Source organism: Populus euphratica, unplaced genomic scaffold, assembly GCF_000495115.2.
Source record: "Populus euphratica unplaced genomic scaffold, PopEup_1.0 scaffold2323.1, whole genome shotgun sequence".
NCBI classification, from domain to species: domain Eukaryota; kingdom Viridiplantae; phylum Streptophyta; class Magnoliopsida; order Malpighiales; family Salicaceae; genus Populus; species Populus euphratica.
In genome coordinates, this window is record NW_011502161.1 from 1 (window position 1) to 6,668 (window position 6,668).

The following is a 6,668-nucleotide window of genomic DNA, read 5'->3' on the forward strand; positions in this document are numbered from 1 at the left end:
GTTCTCATCTTCTTCTTCTTCTTCTCCTTTTTCTTTATTATTATTATTACTATTATTATTAGTATTACTACTACTACTACTACTACTACTATTATTATTATTATTATTATTATTATTATTATTATTATTATTATTATTATTGTTATTGTTATTATTGTTATTACTATTATTGTTGTTGTTATTATTGTTATTACTATTATTGTTGTTGTTATTGTTGTTTTATTGTTATTTATAATTTGTACAATTAACCTCCCTATGGTTCGACCCCGGTCTTACCGGGTTATTTATTACTTCGACACTCCTGCACTTGGAAGAAGACATCAATCTTTTAGTCGTGTCACCTCACTTATCGATTTTGGTATAGGCCAATCCCGGATGGCCTTAACTTTCTCCTCGTCCATCTCGATACCCCATGCAGTTACAACATAGCCAAGAAACACAATTTTTTCCATGCAAAAGGTACACTTCTTAAGATTAGAATATAATTGCTCATTAAGCAACACACTAAGTACATTACGCAAATGATCAAGATGCTCATTGAAGTTCTTGTTATAGATCAAAACGTCATCAAAATACACAACAATAAACTTTCCTATAAATGCATGCAATACATGATTCATTAAACGCATAAACGTGCTAGGCGAATTTGTAAGTCCAAACGACATGACTAACCATTTATATAAACCATGCTTAGTCTTAAATGCAGTTTTCCACTTATCACCCTCTTTCATCCTAATTTGATGGTACCCATGTTTTAAGTCAATCTTAGAGAAAATACATGATCCATGTAACTCATCTAGCATGTCATCAAGCCTAGGAATAGGATGTCGATACTTTACCGTTATGTTATTGAAGGCATGACAATCAACACACATCATCCATGTTCCATCCTTTTTAGGCACAAGTAGCAATAGCACAACACAAGGACTCATACTCTCATGAATGTACCCCTTCATCATCAACTCATCCACTTGCCTTTGAAGCTCCTTCATCTCCTCGGGGTTGCTTCTATAGGCTGGACGGTTAGGAATTGAAGATCCGGGCACAAGATCAATTTGATGTTTAATCCCCCTTAATGGTGGTAATCCATTAGGGATGTCTTCAGGGAATACATCCTCAAAATAAGCCTCCTTATACACAAGTAAGATCATTGGCTTATTGGTGAAAAATGCAGATTTGATTTAAGATCCTTTTGCATAAAAATTAGGTTGTTCCTTTAATTTTTCCACACTATTATTATCACACAAGCTTACTTTCTTCACTCCTCGGTTTTTACCTCCACTCTCAACCGCTTTAATTAATGATTTAGGTTTAGCCGAATCTGATGGTTTTCTCTCACCATTGTCCTCACGTGAATTTTCACTCTTCCCATCCTCACATTCCTTTTTTAATTTCATTTGATCATCATACACTTTTTTCGAACAAAGAGGTACAAGAGTGATGGTTTTACCATCCTTTAAAATAGTGAACCTATTTCTAAACCCATCACGAATCGCTTTCCGATCAAACTGCCATGGACGCCCTAAAAGTAAGTGACTGGCATACATCGGGACTACATCACACAAAATCTCATCAGAATACTTCCCAATAGCAAACGCAATCAAAACCTGCTTAGTAACCCTCACCTCACCACATTCATTCAACCATTGCAATCTATAAGGCCTACGATGCTTAATACATCTCAGATTCAATTTCTTCACAAGAGTATCACTAGCAACATTAGCACAAGTACCTCCATCAATTATATCAAGCTACATAACTTGTTTTGGATGTGACATCGAGTGTGAAATATATTTTCCTGTTGCTGATCTACATCTTCTTTGATTTGCATGTTCAGCGCACGTCTAATAACCAAGGCCTCCCCCTCAACAGGATATGCAATCTCCTCATCGCTACAATTCACCAAATGTGGCATCTCTTCACTTTTAGATTTGTCACTTTCAGATTCAACCTCCCCATTTTCTCTTATAAGCATAACTCTTTAGTTTGATATTTAGCTGGTTGTATTGGTTTCCCTAACGAATCTAGTTAGGTCTGAGTTTTCTGTTCGGTGGCTAGCCTATAGCCATCTGTTATTTTATGTTTATATTCTCATTGTAAATCTGGGGTATGCCCCTTATAATCTTTGTAACCTTTTCTTTTAATACATACGTCAACTTACCAAAAAAAAATAACTCTTTAGTTTGGACACTGAGATGCAATGTGCTCCTTCCTTAAACACTTAAAGCATTTAATATCTCTATTATGAATGGGTTGAGATTCAGATTTACCTTTCCCATCCATATAAGTATTCCTTTTGGCCTTAGGTGGTTCAGCCTTTGAAGAAGGCTTTGGTTGGACAGCCCCCTCTCTCTTCAAATTCAACCTCCATGTTGAGGAAGATGAAGCCGAATTGGTCTGAAAACGTGTACTGCCCCTTCTCTTTATTTGCCTCTCCACCTTCGTTGCCATATGGACCATGTCCTCCAATTCCACACAATGTTGTAATTCTACAACATTTGCAATGTCCCTATTCAGTCCATTTAGAAATCTAGCCATAGTAGCTTCTCGATCCTCAATCACATTGGCCCAAATCATGGCAATCTTCATTTCCTTGAAATACTCATCCACAGACCTAGAACCCTGATTCAAACCCTGCAATTTCAGATACAAATTTCTATAAGTGTGGTTAGGCACAAATCACCTTCTCATCAACACTTTCATCTCCTCCCACGACACTAGTGACCTCTCTCCACTCCGTCTTTTACTAATAACATTTTGATCCCACCAAATCAGTGCATAATCCATGCATTCGATGACTACCAATTTCACTTTCTTGGCCTCTGAATAGTTATAGCAATAAAAAATCAAATCCACCTTTTTTTCCCACTCCAAATATGTCTTGGGATAGTTTTTACCTTGAAAAGAAGGTATTTTCAGTTTGATAGTATCCAAATCACCATCTAAATCAGCATGCACCCCAACACTATGGAAATTTTCCCTTTGGCTAAATCGGCCCCTAGTTCTATTCCCATAATCCCTTCAGTTTCTAGGTTGCCGAAAACCTTCCCAGTAGTCTATGGCCTCATCATCAAAACCACCATCACCAATATCATCAACGACCTCCTCAAAATCCTCACAATCAGCCTACCTTGGCCTATTGGCCCTACTGCTATTGTTTGCTTTCGCTTTAGCCCCAAGCTTCCTCACATTTTGGGTGCTTGTACCAGCCTTGTTACCACCTTTCTCCACCCTATCAAGTCTGTCACACACATTTCCCATCACAAAATTCATCCTCTCCATCATTTGTGTCATGACTTGCATTTGAAACGTAAGTTCTCCCTCATGATGGGGTGGTGTGTTGTTTTAATCTGACATGATAGTACCTACAAAACGTGCTTAGTGGTAGAAAAAAATTTATCCTCACATCGCTCGTGTTTCGCTCAAACACTCTTAATATCCTCACACGCTCACACCTCTCGTCTCACCTTCTTGCGGTTCTTGCGAAACTGAAACCAACACCAAATAGAACCAACTTGGTAGCGCAATCCAAATATATATATGACTCAAGAAGCAATAAAAAATAGAAAATGAAATTGCGATGATAGTCTCGCGAGTAGCAAGCGAATGTATTCAAAATATGAACGAAACTGAAGACTCGCATAAAAATAGAAACAAAAAATATGCAAAATCATTAAACAACACCCAAATATGTTGGATATGATGAAAATAAACTTCAAGAAATTAAATCAACAGAAAGCAAGCGAATTTCAAAAGTTGACGCAAGATAGACTCGTTTACGACAAGTCTGAATTTGGAACCTAAAGTAGATGATGTCCAATTGAGTTAAAACCTTAGATATAGTGCAATATCAACCCAAATAGATAGAATATAAATTTTGAGCAATTTCTGACAAGGTTTGATATACTAACGCAAAAATGTTATGAATTAGACCTGATTAGGCCCAAATTTGAAACCCAAAGCAAACAATATTCAATTGACCCCAAATTTTATATGTAGTGCTACTAGGACCCCAGTAATTAGAGTATCAAATTTGAGCTAATTCCAAGTTGATTTGATCCAATTGTCTCTTGTTTAGTTTTCTACGGCAGAATCCAATAAACGTCTTTTTGAACAATTTTTTTTATCTTCTCTTTTCTTTTTCTTTTTTTGATGCTACTGATATATTTTGAACAATAACAGAATGAAATAACAATTTGTTTCTTTTTATATGCCGCAAATTCAAGGAGAAGAAGAAATTGGATACTAAGGAATTTTTGCGAAATCAATAAGAAACAAAAATTTCAGAAGGATATAACTTTATTAATGGAGCCAAGCTTTGATACCAAATGATGCGAACCTCATGATCACATGGTTACACAACCCACATGCAAAGACATCAATTCCTAGAAAGCCAAGTAAATCAGGTTTGATAGGAGTGTGACACAAAAATAACTTGTACCTAGGCACCAACACTATTGGAAAAGGAAACCCCTACCCAACAAATATTGATTCGCGAATGAGAAGTATAAGGATGACACCACGAAGATAGTTGTTTTTCGATAAGTCATTTTCAGTTCTTTAGAGAACCAAGGAAGAGAGATTATCCCACCAACACACAATAAGTACAGCAAAGAACTTTATTGATTTGAAAATTACATAACCTTACATGTTTGGTTATGCCTTTATTTATACTAAATTTGGACTTAAAGAAACCCTAATGGACCGTCATTAGGTGGACTTATATGAAACCCATTTACAATTGACCAAAATAAGTAATAATAACTCAAAAACTAAGAAGAAAATTCTAAAAATACTAAAAATCCAAAAATACCATCCTAAAAAAGATAGAATCAAATTTGTCACCCTCAATAAGTCCTAAACAAACTCGAAAAAATCTAATTTGAAAAATTTGTGGTGCTGCCCCCTTTGATGTCCTTGATTAGCTTCGAATTCCTTATCTAACTTGGACAAATAAGAAAACAAATTTCCTCCTTTGTTGCTGATTTAATTACTTTCCTTCCTAAGTGTGGAAAAGCATTAAATAGTCTTCCCCTCTTTACGAATAAGATATGGCCAACTTCTTTACTTAATTAGGAGAATAAATTGCTAACTTTTTATCCTTGTAGTTTTAGGGAAAAAAACAACCCTAACAAGGCTAATATTGGGCCGGACACATCAACCCCTTGTTCCACACGAATTGGGCTCTTCTTGGACCTGAACTAGATGAATTAAAAGCTGTCCTTCATGCTCCTTAAATGTCCCAAGCCCCTCTAGATCCATTTTGTTCCATATATTCTGAGCAAGCCCATTCAATGCTTCTTTAAGCTTCTTAGCCTTAGCTATTGTGATTGGCCCAATTGACACCTCTAATGAGTTGTTAACATGATTATGCTTAGTGTTAGGCTGATCCGCATCAAACCTACTCTGAAACCATCAAGATTGAGAGCCTTGTTGTCCTTAATAGAGAAATGGGTCTTCTGAATTTCTTAATCAGTTATAGGAGAGTCGAGGAATATACTTTGAGGATGAGATAATCTTCTAAGGAGAGCCCAATAAAGCATAGAAGAATCAAGAACCCCTTCAGAATTAGAACCCCCCCAAATCTTTTGAAAGTAACTCACAACAGTATCCTTAAACTCTACGGCATCTGTGAAACACATCCTGTTATGGATGATCTTGTTGCACTTGTGAAAACCTTTCACTGAATTGAAAAGAATTTTGAGTTTTTACCCCCTAGATTCAACCATTACAGTCGTGACTTTTGCTTAAGGAAGCTCTTCTTAGCTTCAGCAAGCCTTATAGACTCTTCACAGGAATAAGCTCAGTTCTATGGATCTCTAAATCTGAAGGATTTGTTTGCATCCGACATTGAGCCTCATCCATCTTTCCCTTAGCCTCTAACTTCCTCTCCAAAATCTTACCAAAGTATTTGAGATTAAACTCTTTCAAAATCTCTTTAATATTTTTCAACTTGTTACACAAAACGTACATGGGAGTGCACGTGACCTCCTTACACCATGTATCAGAAATCAGGGGGAGAAAAAGAGGATAATCTGCCCAAAAATCAAAGAACATGAATGGAAGCTTCCTTTTCAGCAAACTCACCATCTTAACTAACGTAAGAGAGTCATCTGAGTTACCAAAAGGTAGAAAGCAAGTATTCAAACCTGTAAATTCACAATTCCATTTTACATTAACAAAAACCTATTCTAGATTCTTTACGGTAGTATTGTTACATTGCCGATTAGATCAAGTGAATCTATCACACGTGAATCTGAAATCTTGTAGACATGACTGGAGCACACAATTGTTAAGGTCATTTTGCCACCCCAACCATGACGTAGTGCCTCCACACTTCTCATCGAGTGATGGAACAGCATTAAAATTCCCCAATATAATCCATAGAATAGTCTCCCAGGCAATACTATAGTTAACAATTCCAGCTCACAAAGCCTCTAGTTTAGACTAATAATTATCTCCATAGACAAAGGAAGCATTAAAGGAAACATTAACTTGCCCCTTTTTGTACTTGATGACATATGGAAATGACAACCTAGGTTAAAGTTGATGTTCTTACTAGATCCAAAGGTAAATTTGAAACTCAACCTAAATATACTAGTAATGATGTTTTAGGTGTCAAGGAGGTGGATATTATGCTTCAAATTGTCCAAATAAGAGAATCATGA

General features: G+C 36.3%; 1 pseudogene; it reads right to left on the reverse strand.

The window, feature by feature from the left end:
- Positions 1 to 341: 341 nt before the first annotated feature.
- LOC105118909 (uncharacterized) lies at positions 342 to 6,344 on the reverse strand (annotated as a pseudogene).
- Between the last annotated feature and the right edge of the window lie 324 nt (positions 6,345 to 6,668).